Source organism: Somniosus microcephalus, chromosome 9 (assembly GCF_052327205.1).
Source record: "Somniosus microcephalus isolate GS21.2 chromosome 9, FLI_Smic_1.0, whole genome shotgun sequence".
In the NCBI taxonomy this organism is placed as follows: domain Eukaryota; kingdom Metazoa; phylum Chordata; class Chondrichthyes; order Squaliformes; family Somniosidae; genus Somniosus; species Somniosus microcephalus.
Window position 1 is genome coordinate 156,276,200 of NC_140995.1, and position 17,163 is coordinate 156,293,362.

Here is a 17,163-nt window from a genome sequence, read left to right on the forward strand (position 1 = left end):
GGGGTGGGGTCAGTGATCGGGGGTTGGGAGAGGAGTGGGGTGGGGTCAGTGATCGGGGGATGGGAGAGGAGCGGGGTGGGGTCAGTGATCGGGGGATGGGAGAGGAGCGGGGTGGGGTCAGTGATCGGGGGTTGGGAGAGGAGCGGGGTGGGGTCAGTGATCGGGGGATGGGAGAGGAGCGGGGTGGGGTCAGTGATCGGGGGATGGGAGAGGAGTGGGGTGGGGTCAGTGATCGGGGGATGGGAGAGGAGCGGGGTGGGGTCAGTGATCGGGGGTTGGGAGAGGAGTGGGGTGGGGTCAGTGATCGGGGGATGGGAGAGGAGCGGGGTGGGGTCAGTGATCGGGGGATGGGAGAGGAGCGGGGTGGGGTCAGTGATCGGGGGATGGGAGAGGAGCGGGGTGGGGTCAGTGATCGGGGGATGGGAGAGGAGTGGGGTGGGGTCAGTGATCGGGGGTCGGGAGAGGAGTGGGGTGGGGTCCGTGATCGGGGGATGGGAGAGGAGCGGGGTGGGGTCAGTGATCGGGGGATGGGAGAGGAGCGGGGTGGGGTCAGTGATCGGGGGATGGGAGAGGAGTGGGGTGGGGTCAGTGATCGGGGGTTGGGAGAGGAGCGGGGTGGGGTCAGTGATCGGGGGATGGGAGAGGAGCGGGGTGGGGTCAGTGATCGGGGGATGGGAGAGGAGTGGGGTGGGGTCAGTGATCGGGGGTCGGGAGAGGAGCGGGGTGGGGTCAGTGATCGGGGTCAGGGGAGGAGCGGGGTGCGGTCAGTGATCGGGGGTTGGGAGAGGAGTGGGGTGGGGTCAGTGATCGGGGTCAGGGGAGGAGCGGGGTGGGGTCAGTGATCGGGGTCAGGGGAGGAGCGGGGTGGGGTCAGTGATCGGGGGTTGGGAGAGGAGCGGGGTGGGGTCAGTGATCGGGGGTTGGGAGAGGAGCGGGGTGGGGTCAGTGATCGGGGTCAGGGGAGGAGCGGGGTGGGGTCAGTGATCGGGGGTTGGGAGAGGAGTGGGGTGGGGTCAGTGATCGGGGGATGGGAGAGGAGTGGGGTGGGGTCAGTGATCGGGGGTTGGGAGAGGAGTGGGGTGGGGTCAGTGATCGGGGGTTGGGAGAGGAGTGGGGTGGGGTCAGTGATCGGGGGTTGGGAGAGGAGTGGGGTGGGGTCAGTGATCGGGGGATGGGAGAGGAGTGGGGTGGGGTCAGTGATCGGGGGATGGGAGAGGCGCGGGGTGGGGTCAGTGATCGGGGTCAGGAGAGGAGCGGGGTGAGGTCAGTGATCGGGGTCAGGGGAGGAGCGGGGTGGGGTCAGTGATCGGGGGATGGGAGAGGAGCGGGGTGGGGTCAGTGATCGGGGTCAGGGGAGGAGCGGGGTGGGGTCAGTGATCGGGGGATGGGAGAGGAGCGGGGTGGGGTCAGTGATCGGGGGATGGGAGAGGAGCGGGGTGGGGTCAGTGATCGGGGGTTGGGAGAGGAGCGGGGTGGGGTCAGTGATAAGGGTTGGGAGAGGAGTGGGGTGGGGTCAGTGATCGGGGGATGGGAGAGGAGCGGGATGGGGTCAGTGATCGGGGGATGGGAGAGGAGCGGGGTGGGGTCAGTGATAAGGGTTGGGAGAGGAGCGGGGTGGGGTCAGTGATCGGGGGATGGGAGAGGAGTGGGGTGGGGTCAGTGATCGGGGGATGGGAGAGGAGCGGGATGGGGTCAGTGATCGGGGGATGGGAGAGGAGCGGGGTGGGGTCAGTGATCGGGGGATGGGAGAGGAGCGGGGTGGGGTCAGTGATCGGGGGATGGGAGAGGAGTGGGGTGGGGTCAGTGATCGGGGGATGGGAGAGGAGCGGGGTGGGGTCAGTGATCGGGGGTTGGGAGAGGAGCGGGATGGGGTCAGTGATCGGGGGTTGGGAGAGGAGCGGGGTGGGGTCAGTGATCGGGGTCAGGAGAGGAGCGGGGTGGGGTCAGTGATCGGGGTCAGGGGAGGAGTGGGGTGGGTTCAGTGATCGGGGGATGGGAGAGGGTGGGGGGTGGGGTCAGTGATCGGGGTCAGGGGAGGAGCGGGGTGGGGGTCAGTGATCGGGGGATGGGAGAGGAGCGGGGTGGGGTCAGTGATCGGGGGATGGGAGAGGAGCGGGGTGGGGTCAGTGATCGGGGGATGGGAGAGGAGCGGGGTGGGGTCAGTGATCGGGGGATGGGAGAGGAGTGGGGTGGGGTCAGTGATCGGGGGATGGGAGAGGAGCGGGGTGGGGTCAGTGATCGGGGGATGGGAGAGGAGTGGGGTGGGGTCAGTGATCGGGGGTTGGGAGAGGAGCGGTGTGGGGTCAGTGATCGGGGTCAGAGGAGGAGCGGGGTGGGGTCAGTGATCGGGGGTTGGGAGAGGAGTGGGGTGGGGTCAGTGATCGGGGTCAGAGGAGGAGCGGGGTGGGGTCAGTGATCGGGGGATGGGAGAGGAGCGGGGTGGGGTCAGTGATCGGGGTCAGGGGAGGAGCGGGGTGGGGGTCAGTGATCGGGGGATGGGAGAGGAGCGGGGTGGGGTCAGTGATCGGGGGATGGGAGAGGAGCGGGGTGGGGTCAGTGATCGGGGGATGGGAGAGGAGCGGGGTGGGGTCAGTGATCGGGGGATGGGAGAGGAGTGGGGTGGGGTCAGTGATCGGGGGTTGGGAGAGGAGCGGTGTGGGGTCAGTGATCGGGGTCAGAGGAGGAGCGGGGTGGGGTCAGTGATCGGGGGTTGGGAGAGGAGTGGGGTGGGGTCAGTGATCGGGGTCAGAGGAGGAGCGGGGTGGGGTCAGTGATCGGGGGATGGGAGAGGAGCGGGGTGGGGTCAGTGATCGGGGGTTGGGAGAGGAGCGGGGTGGGGTCAGTGATCGGGGGATGGGAGAGGAGCGGGGTGGGGTCAGTGATCGGGGTCAGGGGAGGAGTGGGGTGGGGTCAGTGATCGGGGTCAGGGGAGGAGTGGGGTGGGGTCAGTGATCGGGGGATGGGGAGGAGCGGGGTGGGGTCAGTGATCGGGGGTTGGGAGAGGAGCGGGGTGGGGTCAGTGATCGGGGGATGGGAGAGGAGCGGGGTGGGGTCAGTGATCGGGGGATGGGAGAGGAGCGGGGTGGGGTCAGTGATCGGGGGATGGGAGAGGAGCGGGGTGGGGTCAGTGATCGGGGGATGGGAGAGGAGCGGGGTGGGGTCAGTGATCGGGGGATGGGAGAGGAGCGGGGTGGGGTCAGTGATCGGGGTCAGGGGAGGAGTGGGGTGGGGTCAGTGATCGGGGTCAGGGGAGGAGCGGGGTGGTGTCAGTGATCGGGGGATGGGAGAGGAGCGGGGTGGGGTCAGTGATCGGGGGATGGGAGAGGAGCGGGGTGGGGTCAGTGATCGGGGGATGGGGGAGGAGCGGGGTGGGGTCAGTGATCGGGGGATGGGAGAGGGTGGGGGGCAGTTCTGTGATCTGGGGTCAGAGGAGCAGCCCTGGAAGGGGGGAGCTTTTGGGAGGATCGGGAGTCAGGAGCAGAGTCGATCGGTTCCTTTCTCCTGCTCCTCCCAGCTCCACATTCAGTTCAGTTACCTCCTTTGTTGCAGGCTAACCCTCGGGCTGGTTTCCCTGAGTGCTGCCAGCGATGGTGACAGCTGCCTCAGGGAGAAACAATCTTGGAGAGAGGACCTCAAGCAGGCGTTATGAGACTTCTTTGCATATTCATATTTAATCTCCTGGGAAATTGGGGGGGAAAAACTGGAAAATTCCCCTCCGACCCCCTTAGGCGATCAAAACTCACCCAGGAGATCACATTAGCCCTGATTTACTTATTTTTGATATTTAATTCACCTGCCTGTGTGCATTCACGTGAACCTTAGAGAAAAAGCACTATCAAGCTCTGTGAGTAAAAATAGAGCCGTGAACATATTAAAATTTGTGTCCGAGCCCCTCCAACTGAAGGATCTGAGGGGCCCAGGTGCAAATCAGATCCCACCATGGCAGTGTGAGAATTTGAATATGAGGAAAGAGCAGGGGAGTGGGATTAATTGGATAGCTCTTGCAAGGAGCCAGCAGAGGCACGATGGGCCGAATAGCCTCCTGCGCTTTATGATGAAAATCAATAAAAGTAGCCATAAAAATCGGATTGTCTTTAAACTCCCACTGTGATGTCCTTTAGGGAAGGAAACCTGCCTTCCTTACCTGGCCTATATGTGACTTCAGTTGCACACCAACATGGTTGACTCTTAACTGCCTTCTAAAGTGGCCCAGCCGGCAACATCCATATCCCAAGAATGAAAAAATAATAATAATTACCATTATGGATTATTTAAGACAAACAAAAATAAATATATTTTTGGTTCTTATAGCGAAGATACAGTTTACAATTTCCACTCGTTGAAAAGATGATCTTCAAATTATTAATTTGCAAACATGTACATAACAATAGTGAATGATTGGAACATCGGCTTGGTGAGAAATCTCAGTACAAATAGGTCAGTTTTGGTAAATGTTAAACTGTGCATATGGTAGACATGAAACTGAGGACTAAGGGTGGCAAGTTATTGCTGGACAGTCAATAGTTAACGACAAGCCTCCAGCCTCGGCAGATACTGTCTAATATGCACAATCCAGAAATAGTAGTTCTGTGGAGAATAGGAGTTGGTGTCAGCCAATCAGCAGTAGATAAGGTTCCTGTGGGTCACTGCAGTCTTTTGGAGGCTATCAAACGCAACTTACTTTTTAACCTTTTGGCATTCACTCTGACAGAAAATGTCCATCACACAATTCCCCATTGCAGGCACAGATCCAGCAGTCACAAATAATTTTTATCTTTGTAAATTTACAAGCAGCTTTGTTACTTGCTATTAAAATTAGACATTTTGTAGCAGTTTTTATTAGCTTCATGAGGGTGGAGGTAAGGAGCTGCACTGCGCTCAACACTGTTTGAGAACTAGAGAAGCCAGACTGGAACATTACCACTAAGCTGGAAAAATGTTAAAACACAGTGGATTGGATTAGCTTCTGCGCTGATGGTAATGGCTTATAAATGATAAATCCACGGATTTACCGCCAAGGCATCAATGAAGTATCTTCACTGGGACAGTAACTCTATCAGTGGTAAATTAAACCTTCCAATTGAATATTGCTAATGGGGAACAGCCCACTGAAGCCACTATCCACCCCCTCTCCAGCAGCTCACAGCCATCTGTAAACTCGCCAATTAAAGGCCTCGGAGTATATGGGCGACATTTTCACCTAACTCACTGGGTGGGAAACCCACGGGATCAGGTGGAACGCTGGTTTTACACCTCGCCCAATGTTACTCTCCATGGACCAGCTGCATGTTAATGGAGTGAAAGCTCTTTCAGGTCATGAAGTGGGTGAGGTTGAGGGTAGCCATCAGTAATAGCCAGCGCTTTGGTGAAATCTGCTACATGGTAAAAGTACAGGGCTCGCTTCTGTTTCTGGCTGGTTTCCAGGGGAAATTGATGCAGGGGTTTGCCCTGGCAAACAAGATATCTGTCGTGCAGACTACATCGCTGCTTGCATGATTTGGCAGAATTTTTTTATATTCATTCACGGAATGTGGGCTTCACTGGCATGGCCAGCATTTATTGCCCATCCATTATTGCCCTTGAGAAGGTGAGCATCCCTGATTTTAATCGCTCAACCATTGGTGGCCGTGCCTTCAGCTGCCAAAGGAATTCCCTTCCTAAACCTCTCCGCCTCTCTACCTTTCTTTCCTCCTTTAAGACACTGCTTAAAACCTACCTCTTTGACCAAGCTTTTGCTAATCTGCCCCAATATCTCCTTATGTGGTTCGGTGTCAAATTTTGTTTTATAACACTCCTGTGAAGCGCCTTGGGACGTTTTACTACGTTAAAGGTGCTATATAAACACAAGTTGTTGTATAAATACAAGTTGTTGTTGTGAGCCGCCTTCTTGAACTGCTGCAGTCCATGTGGTGAAGGTACTCCCACAGTGCTGTTAGGAAGGGAGTTCCAGGATTTTGACCCAGCGACGATGAAGAAACGGCAATATATTTCCAAGTCAGGATGGTGTGTGACTTGGAAGGAAATTTGGAGGTGATGGTGTAGCCCTTGTCCTTCTAGGTGGTACAGGTCGTGGGTTTAGGAAGTGCTGTCAAAGAAGCCTTGGTGAGTTGCTACAGTGCATTTTGTAGATGGCATACACTGCAGCACTGGTGGGGGAGGGAGTGAATGTTTAAAGTGATGGATGAGGTGCCAATCATGCGGGCTGCTTTGTCTTGGATGGTGTTGAGCTTTTTGAGTGTTGTTGGAGCTGCACTCATCCAGGCAAGTGGAGAGTATTCCATCAGATTCCTGACTTGTGCCTTGTAGATGGTGGAAAGGCTTTGGGGAGTCAGGAGGTGAGTCACTCACTGCAGAATACCCAGCCTCTGACCTGCTCTTGTAGCCACGGTATTTATGTGGCAGGTCCAGTTAAGGTTCTGGTTGTTTGGAAGGAATCATTCATTTAAAATTTCAAGGCAAGAGTCACCTTGGCAGCATTGCGGGCATCGGTTGGCACTAATGCAATGCATCACAGAATCAGCTCTATTATACACTGGAAGCAGAATCATTCCTCTTAAGGTGAGACTCGATGAACACAAAGCTCACCACAGATGAATATGTGCCACTTAGGATAAAATGTGCTACAGCAAGCTAATCATTTTTGTACCTTGAAGCAATAAATTGAAGGTCCAGACATGTCAAATTATGATTAAAATGGTCCTCCTGTTGATCAAAATTGCATCTGGTGTATTGTACACAAATACACTGAAGTGTGTCTGGCTCATTCACGTTTTGGAACCGTTACACATGTCAGTTACTCAGCTAATATAGTGATCAACTGTGAAGTTGCCTTACTACAAGTGTTAACTGCTGTTTCCTTCTCATACCAGCTGGCCTGAAAGGGCACAACTGATAATTATTTAATTTTCTGTTGAGTAACAAATGGAACTATTACAGAATTCGGTGATTCAGCACAGCCTTAGCAAATTACCGATTGTCTTTTTTAAAAAAAAGCCTAGTTCTGCCAGGAGAAAGGGTTGATGTACTAACAAATAATAAAGCATCTATCTCTCAAACTCCTACTCTGCTTATCCTGTGACAAAGACAACAGAATTAACGTTATTTTTTAAAAAAGGGAGGTAAACATTGCCTTAATGCAAAAGAGAACAGATAAGCTCCTCCAAACAGTACGTCTGCCCCTCCCTGGCTCCAAGTGCCATTCAAAGTTCTTGAGTGCATTGCTGTCAAAGTTCCTTCCCACAGACAGAGCTGAGAGTTATGAATGAGTCACAGAGCCACCACTAATTATCTCAACCTTTGACGGATCTGAAGACGGGCTAGCGATGTTCTCGTTTACTTTCTTCAGTTTCCTGGCATCCCAGTCGGTAAAGCCAGGATTAAAATAAAAGGAGAGGTCTCCTGAAATAGATTGAGCTCTGGCCTCAACAAGGCCTATGTGACTGCACATTATCTTCAACTGAATGGAGATTCCTAGCATAATGTCTAGTCGTAATAAGAAAAAAGGCCTGGTCAGTGGCCACCCATTGTCCTGCTTTTGTTAAAGGAAATAAGAGAAGGCTCTCTTTCAGCTTAGTTTGTCAGGATGGCTGAAGGGGAATGTGGCTTGAATCCAGCTGAGTTTTTGATGTCTTCATTTTCCCCTTCTCTCATTCTTATTCTGTTAAAGAAGCAGAATCTCTTCAGCAAGCCTGTGGGGAGTTGATGGATTTGAAAATAGCACATATTAAACCAAAACTAATGCTGTATTTTTTTCTCCCACAACCTTATCATACATTTATGTTAAGTAGCTCTCATTACAAAAATGTCAGTCTTTTCACAATGGTAAGCTGCCAGCCTTTAATTACTGTTTCGAAACCAACTCTTGCAGCTTTCTGTGACATTTTAAAGCAGTGCTATGAAGCTCATACACGACCAAAACAGGAGAGAGCCTACGTTTTCATAGTTGTGACTTCTTAGTTGACCAAATCTAAAAACAAATATCGTCTCTTAATCTCTTTAAAGCCTGGTTAGAAATTACATCAGTGTACGTATTAAAAATAACTGGAGAAAGTTTCCTCACAAATGACTATAGAGATATCATTGTATTAAATTAATTTGGTTTTATTACCATGGCGAAGCTAATAGTGCCGTGATGACCTCACACCTGCTGCCACTGAACAAAAAGCCACCATGAAATCTCCCAGAGGCCCATAGGTGTCCACAGATGTAACCAGTGCACGGTGCAGCTGACAGATAAAGCATTTGACAATGATATATTGCTTTAGGACAAAAATAAATGACTGGAATTTTAAACCGTGATCTTTCTTTCCTTCTGGAAGAAATGACATCTTTAGAAAATGATTTGCAAAGAGATTAGGGCAATTGTCTCCTGCTTACCATTTTGTTTACTGATAAGAGAGCGTCAGTAATCTCTTTAGACACACCTCCTGGATACTGATGTTTCCATAAGAAATTAATGTTTGCCTGGTGCAGTTGACCATCAGTTAACTCTGTAGAATGCATAGAGATGCATTGTCAATTTGTACTGCATGCTAAATATATCCCAAATGTTGGCACTTATTCAATCAGCATTTTGAATTTTAACTGAGAAAGAATGAGGACTTGTGAGACATTTCATTCTTGCTCAGACTTTTAGTCATCCCACATCTCTTATTAATTTAAAGGTTAGGATTAAGGAGAGTTCTGACTGGTTAAAGATCACTGTAAACCCACTGATATTTACACACAGTTTAACTTGGTATAAGGTCTCACTATTCTTCATCAAACCTGCTGCTCTTAAGTCAAGGGAATCACGGAAAACTGTTAAAAATAGGTTCTAAAATCTTATAAAAAAATAAACAAGGTTGCAATGACCCGTAATGCAGTGCCAATGATGGATTCAGTAGTGTATGGCTGTCTCAGTTTTCACAATCAGCTTTGCATTCTGCAGAAATGTCACAGGTGGTGTTAAAACACATGATAAATGACCACAATATCTTCATTATTGCCTGAAAATACTTTCCTTATCGTTTTATCGTTTGGTTAAGAAGATCATGAAATTAACAGAGAATCTTTGGGGTAAAGGGATCAACTAATTACAATATAAAATAAACACAAATCATTCTGTTAAATAAGCAGAATCTCTTCAGCAGGCCTGTGTGGAGTTGATAGATTTAAAAATACCACGGGGGAGAAATTGTCGGCTGGACGCAAAGTTTAGCGCCTCCGACTGTAAACTTGGCTTCTGGAGGTCATTGGAGCGCTAAATCAGGCGCTACACACCTCTCTTAAGGCGCTAACGCCGAGGAGCGAGGTGCTACCTCAGAGCACTGGCGAAGCTCATGTGATGTCTGTTAGATCCGTGGTTCAGTGGATAAATAATTACACGGATGCTGTACATAAACAAACAACAGGTCTTTACTGGAGGAGGGTCATCTCTAGACTGGGGTACAGAGGCATGCGCACAGCTTATATACCGGTGTGGTTACTGCCAGTACTACAGTATACAGGAGCTGTAAAAAGTAGTTCTGACTTAAAGCACATACACTACAATGTCAGTCAGCAATGGAACATATACACACTGGCGCCAGCCAGTTCTTAAAGGGGAGGGTCGATCTTGCTTTCCATCCACACTCTGCTGATTGCAGCCTTGAATCTCAGCCTGGAGAGACCTGTACATCAAATCTGCTGGAAAGAACAATGGAAAGGCCCAGGGAAAGAGCTCAGAGTGCAGCCCCCATAGTCTCTTCTAAAACGATGCAAGGCAGGTCAAATCAAGATGAGCCTGCAAAGCACTGCTCATTACCCAAAACTCCTTCACACAGCGTTGAATCTCTCCAGAAGTCTCTCTCTCTCTCTCTCAGAATGCGTGGTGCAAAAATGTCGCTGACAAAAAAAGGCAGGAAGCAGTCGCCTTTAAATAGCGCTCCCCCAGTCCCTTCCCGACTGCAAAACGCTCCCCTCAACCTGTCGTTGCTAGCGGCAGGTGGTAAGGCAGGGGGCGCCATTCAATATCCAGTCTGGGACGCTACCAGGGCGTTGCACGCTCGACTGATGTCACGATCTGCGGGCGCAGGAGATCATGGTGGCAGTGTTTAGCACCGCCGCAAAATGTCTGGTCAATTTTGTGAGTGGCGCAAACATCGCCATGCCAGGGCGCTAGTTGCTTTGCGCCCCATTAGCGCCCATCTTAGGGCGCTAATGGGAGGCGCAAAGCAACTGAATTTTTCCCCCCACATATTCAACTAAGCCTAACTTTGCATTTCTTATTTCCACAACATTACAACACAAATATTTTAAGTAGCTTTAGAATCATAGAATGGTTACAGCACAGAAGGAGGCCATTCGGCCCGTCAAGCCCGTGCCGGCTCTCTACAAGAGCACTTCAGTTAGTCCCACTCCCCTGAAAACATCAGCCATATGACAGTGGATAAATGCCAGCCTTTAATTACTGTTTCAAACTAAATCTACATTTTATACCCTAAGTTCAACTTGTGTATGCGGATTTATTTCAGAATTTGAAATGTGAGAAATGTGGGCAAGCAGGTGGGCTAGATTACTTGTCTCTCAATAGTAGCGCAAAGGTTTGAGTGTTTACCTCTATCCCATCTACCAGTGTTGGCATTGATTTTTCTCTGCTCTTAGTTAGATGCACTGCACCAGGATACTAAATCTTGGGGAAGTAAAGAATGACATATAGGATTCCTCTGCCATTGGGGCATATCTGCTCCAGATCAATAACTCTGCAACAGTGCCATCGTTTGTGGAACACCTGAATGAAGAAAACTAATTAATGCTAAGAACCTATATTGCCCTGTTTTCACAGTCACAGAAAGTTACTGAGTGCTGAGCAGCCTTGATCATTCTATCTTCACTACTAGGCTGGAGCTGCATTGGTCTGGAGCCTAGAGTGACCAGTCTCATTACTGAATGAGGTAGCAATGTCCAGTCATCCAGACCAATCTATCCTCACTGCTGAGTGAAGGTGCGGTGATCAGTAACAAAGACTGATCTGTCCTCACCACCAAACATATCATTTGGTCACGAAAGCAAAATACTGCGAATGCTGGAAATTTTGAAATAAAGACAGAAAATGCTGGAAATACTCAGCAGGTCAGGCAGCACCTGTGGAGAGAGAAACAGAGTTGACTTTTCAGGTCAATGACCTTTCGTCTGAATAATTTGGTCAGTTTGGGATATTTAGACTTGGCAGTTTTATTCATTGTATAATTCTATAAAACATAATTCAATGGTTAAAAACTAAAGAAAAACAAAAGGGTTGAAAATCCTCAGCCCTTCCACTGCCCTCCCACAGTAACTCCAACAGAAGTGTGCCCGAAGTGCTGGAAATTAGGCTGGGACCCGGATACGCCAGGTCTCGGCCTAACATCGGAATTCCCAGGGGCTTTGTAAGGGGCAGAGCCTCAACCCAACCTTTAAAAACCCAGTTGTGCAGAAGGAGCAGGTGCCGGGGCAGGGATTCCCAACATTGGAAGTTCCCATGCCTCCATCCCTCATAAGAACATATTAAACAGGAGCAGGAGTAGATCATACGGCCCCTCAAGTCTACTCCGCTATTCAATAAGATCATGGCTGATCTTTGATCTCAATTCCACTTTCCCGCCCGATCCCCATATACCTTGGGCTCGAATTTCCAAGCCCCATGGAGGCGGGTTTGGACGTGGGAGTGGTGGGGAAATTGCAGAATCGGGGGGCACGAACCCATCCCGCCCCCAACCCGCCTCCGTGCCAATGCCCCAGGAGGCGGGTATCCGATCTGTGCTGGGAGCCGCCTCCCCGAGGCGGGAAGCTGATTAGTGCCAATTAACTGCCTGTTAACAGATAGTTAACAGGCAGTTTTTTGCCTAATCCCTATTTTTAACCCTGAAGTGTGGGCTTCCCGACGGCTCCGAACCATGCCAAGTTAGCGAGGTGGACCGTCGGTCTGAAGGGGTTGGAGGGGTCGAGATGTCCGTTGTGCAGGTGAGTGATGGGTGCATGCATGCAGAGGTAAGTGTGTGAGGTAAGTGTAAAGTGTTTTAATAAGTTTTACTTACCTTTACTTTCTCCTGCAGGCTTCCTCCCTTCAGTTCTCGGGAGTCCCTCAGTTCATCGGCACAGAAAGCAGAATGGTCGCTGAACTGTCAAAATCTGCAGCCTCTGCTTTCTGGTCTGGAGAGATCTCTAACTGAGTCTGAGTAGAAGGACTCAAGTTAGAAGACAGATTGTCAGTGTTTGACAGCTTCACAGAGCTGTCAAACGTTGATTTGTCATCTGTCAAAAGCTCTTGGCAGATGAAATGTCAATCACTGACGTCACCAGTAACCAGGTGTCCCTTAATTGGCCTGCTGAGCCCGCTGGGCGGGCTTAACAAGGTCAATCAAGGGAAAATAGTGTGGGTTGGCCACAAGTCGATGGAGGCGGGACTACAACCCAAAAAGTGGGAGTCCCGCCTCCATCACGTCCCCATTGACAAAATCCAGCCCTTTGAGTCCCCTAGAGTCCTTTGGGGTAGAGAATTTCAAATATTCACAACCCTCTGAGTGAAGAAATTCCTTCTCATCTCAGTCCTAAAAGGTAGGTGATAGCAGGTATAGCGCTTTGGGGTGTCCTCAGGCCATGAAAAGCATTAAGTTTTTCTTTATTTCTTTCCTTATATTCCCTTGTTCTACAATAATGAAGTAGTGCTCAAGAATAATTTTTTTTGTCCCACTTATAATCATATATACCTCTGAAAGGCCCCTTCCTGTTTGCCTCCTTTCAAGGCTGAACAATATTTTATAATCTTTCTTCATAACTCAGCCTCATGGCCCATCCCTTGATCACTTCCGGGGCTTGGATTTTTCCCTTGTGCCTTGGTGACTAGGACGGTATGTATTCAGTGTTCAAGGTACAGCCTGACTAGAGCGGCATGCAGCTTCAGCAAGGTGGCATCAGAGCTAAATTCTACTGATTTGCCAGTCAGCTTTTTAAAATTTTTCTTTTATCTTATTCAGTTATCTAATTCTGAATACACAAATAGCAAAGTAGTCTGCCTGGTGCTTTGCGAGTTAAAACAGAAAACTTTCTGCTGCAGTGGAACATGGTACATTGGGGACGTCATGTCAGTCTTGTAATGGTTGTTGAGAGACCCACTGTCTTCTTGTTCACAAACATCGGCAGCAGTCAGTGTTACCAGAACCTGCCAGCTCCACATCTCTCAAAGTTATTCATGGCTTGTTTAGCTGTTTTACTGACTAAACAGTAAAGAATGAATTGATACCTGAATCCTGTAAATCAAACTTGTAAATATACATCTGCATTGCAGCACACTTAATGAACATCCATTGGATGACCCAATTATAAGGAGTCCATGAAAGACCCCTGAGGTGCTGTGCTATAGAGTTGAACGGGACAAATGTTGAAGCCATGATCGCCACCCCTCCTGGCATTAAATTCCTAGTCTTGTGTGCTGCATTGGTCGGTGCAGCACTGTGTTCAAATCCTTTTTTGTAGAAAGGGAGGGAAAGTTAGAGGATGTCACCCTAGGTCACATTTAAGTACTTTCTAGTGGTTGGCAATGTTTTACTTTGGCTCATTTGGTCTTTTCTTTGAGTCAGAAAGTCATGAGTTCAATTTCCAAGTACCAACATTTGCCCAAATATTAGGAACACCCGCATCCAAAGGGAAGCAGGCTGTGTCCAATTTTCCGATATAAAGTCAGTCTCCTAGTTTAAATACCCATTGTAGGGCATCCTGGCCTGCAGCCCACTTGCCTGAGAATCAGAAATTTGGGTGCAGGAGCAGCTTGTAATGGATTGCAGCTCACCGTAAAAAGAGAAGTTATGGTGGGGGACAGAAAAGTTATCTAATTACTCACAATGGCACAAAGGAGGCATATGGGCAACACAGATCCCTTTGATTTTTTTTTACACTGAAAGTTGTTAGGACATGGAATGCCCTATCGGAAACTGTGGTGCAAGCAGAATTCATAAGGGAAGTGAATAAATATTTGAAAAGGAAACATTTAGGGCTGGATTTTGTGAATGGAAGCGAATTGGAGGCAGGACTGCTGCTTGTCGTGTCAATGTCCCGCCTCCATCCTCGCCTGACCAACCAGAGGGATTTTCCCCTGATTGAGCTTGTTAAGCCCGCCCTGTGGGCTCAGCAGGCCAATTCGGGAGGAAGTCACTGATAGATCACGTCAACGTCAGACGTGCTATCTGTCAAGACTTCTTCAAAGAAGAAATGTTAGCGTTTGACAGCTCTGTGAAGCTGTCAAACAGACATTCTCTTTAGTGTGATGAGTTCTTGTGTTGAGGACTCCTCAAATCTTTCAAATTTGTAAATTTCACAAGGCTATTGGAATGGAGGTTCCAACAGCCATTTTGTGAAATTGACAAGCAGGATGTCGGCTCTCCCGATCCACCGCGGCTAAAGGCTGTACGAAGAAAACAAGGTAAGTGAACACTTTTTTAAACTTATCACTCACCTTGCATACTTACCGCTCCACACTAGCACCCATCACTCACCTCTCCAACTTACTTCCAGGTGCCTCCGACCGCCGCAGACCTCCTTCACATCTCCTCCAACCCGTCGAGGTTCTCCGAGGTCGGGAAGCCTTCACCTGTGAAGGTAAAATGGCACTAATCGTTTTTTCTGCCTGCTAACTATCTGTTAACGGGCAGTTAAAAGGATTAAATGCCTTTCCCGCCTCCAGGAGACGGGACCCGAAGCTGCACATCCTCCCGCCTCCTGGCAAAAGGGCACGGAGGTGGGATGGGGGTGGGTTTGCCATCAACCCCCACTTTCTCCAAGTTTACCAGCTGTCCCGCCTCCATGCCCGTCTCCTCGGGGCTTGGAAAATCCAGCCCTTAGAGTGACCTAACCAACAGTCATTAAAGGGACAGCTGGAGGCCGCTTGGAAAAAAGGCCCCAAAATTTTCTAAAATGTGATGTTTTGTGGAGTTGGCAGAAGCTCCACCTGGCTGCACAAAACAATGGCCTGCAGACCCGTCTTCACTCCCCTTCCGATTCCACCCCCCTCCCCCCACCGTAGATAACTGGACCTCGGCACTAGCCAAAATTGGTTAGTCCCTGACAGGCGAGCTGTATCAGGGTGCCTGATTGGCGCCAGCAGCTTGCCTGAATTATGATGATGAAGACTGCAGATGAATTTAGGACAGTCCTCAGGCTTATCTGTTCTGGTGTGCTGTCACTGTGCACCACCAGAATTGGACCTGGTTTGGCGCACTGACAAACCTAGGCCCCAGTGCCTTTAATGTAGAAAAACAGTGTAAGGTGCTTCACAGAGGCATGAGCCAAAGAAAGAGACAATAAGAGGGGCAAGTAAAAGGATGGTCTTAATGGAGGAGCAGGAAGTTGAGAGTCTGACAGATTTACGAAGGGGAATTCCAGACAGTAAGATCTAGGCGACGAAGGGTTGCCAATGGCGGGGTGAATCGGGAGGGGGGAATACACAAGAGGTCAGATTCTGAGGAAATGGGAGTTGGGGGCAGGGGTGTAGTACTGGAGGAGCAAGGTTATGTAGGGATTTAAATACAAGCGTGAGATGTTGGAGGACCGGAAACTACAGCAAAAGCAGAAAGGTAGATGGGTTAGCAGTTGTCAGCAGTGAAGAAACAAACAAAAACAACCAAAATCGGCAGAGCAATAAGGTTTCTGTATAGAAAGTATTGGGCCCTTTAAATTAACTTTCACCTTTACTGTAGTGCCAGGCAATACTGGTCATCTATTTTATATCGATATACTAGCTCGAGTGCCCGGCGGTGCCGAGGCTTTTTCAGGGCATGTTGTTGTTGGAAGAGAGAGAGAGAGTGACTGGGGGGAAGAGAGAGAGCGACTGGGGGGGAAGAGAGAGCGCGACTGGGGGGAAGAGAGAGAGAGACTGGGGGGGAAGAGAGAGAGCGACTGGGGGGGAAGAGAGAGAGCGACTGGGGGGGAAGAGAGAGAGCGACCGGGGGGGAAGAGAGAGAGCGGCCGGGGGGGAAGAGAGAGAGCGACTGGGGGGGAAGAGAGAGAGCGACTGGGGGGAAGAGAGAGAGCGACGGGGGGAAGAGAGAGAGCGACTGGGGGGAAGAGAGAGAGCGACTGGGGGGGAAGAGAGAGAGCGACTGGGTGGGAAGAGAGAGAGCGACTGGGGGGAAGAGAGAGAGTGACTGGGGGGAAGAGAGAGAGTGACTGGGGGGGAAGAGAGAGAGCGACTGGGGGGGAAGAGAGAGAGCGACTGGGGGGGAAGAGAGAGAGTGACGGGGGGGGAAGAGAGAGAGCGACTGGGGGGGAAGAGAGAGAGCGACTGGGGGGAAGAGAGAGGGCGACTCAGGGGGAGAGAGAGAGAGACTGGGGGAGAGAGAGAGAGAGACTGGGGGAGAGAGAGAGAGACGGGAGAGAGAGAGAGAGAGTAGAGAGACTGGGGGGAGAGAGAGGAGAGAGACTGGGGAGAGAGAGAGAGAGACTGGGGGAGAGAGAGGAGAGAGACTGGGGGAGAGAGAGGAGAGAGACTGGGGGGAGAGAGAGAGACTGGGGGAGAGAGAGAGAGACTGGGGGAGAGAGACGGGGAGAGAGAGAAAGAGACTGGGGGAGAGAGAGAGACTGGGGAGAGAGAGAGAGAGAGAGTGAGACGGGGGAAGGGAGAGAGAGACTGGGGAGAAAGAGAGATAGAGAGACTGGGAGACAGAGAGAGAGAGTGTGATGAAATATGTCATTCATCAGACTCTGTATTTAACTACATATATTGTATTGCCTGCTCCTGTGTTTTTACCTTGTATTGTATATAGTGCACCGCCCCCTTTCTCCCCATTGGGTGTGTCGGCTCCGCCCATACCTGGCCCTACTTAAGACAAGCCAGGCTTGTCTTGCAGCAGAACAGCAGAATGCTAGGTGAAGACACAGGCATCTTTCTTTGCTAATAAAAGCCTTGTTTTATCCAGTTAACTTTGAGCCTTGAAGTTATTGAGGCGCATCAGAGAGATAGAGAGACGGGCAGTGAGAGAGAGATTGGGGGGAGAGAGAGAGAGGCTGGAGGAGGGAGAGACTGGAGGAGAGAGAGACGGAGAGAGAGAGAGACTGGTAGAGAGAGACTGGAGGAGGGAGAGTCTGGAGGAGAGAGAGACTGGGAGACTGGGGGAGAGAGGAGACTGGGAGACTGGGGGAGAGAGAGAGACTGGGAGACTGGGGGAGAGAGAG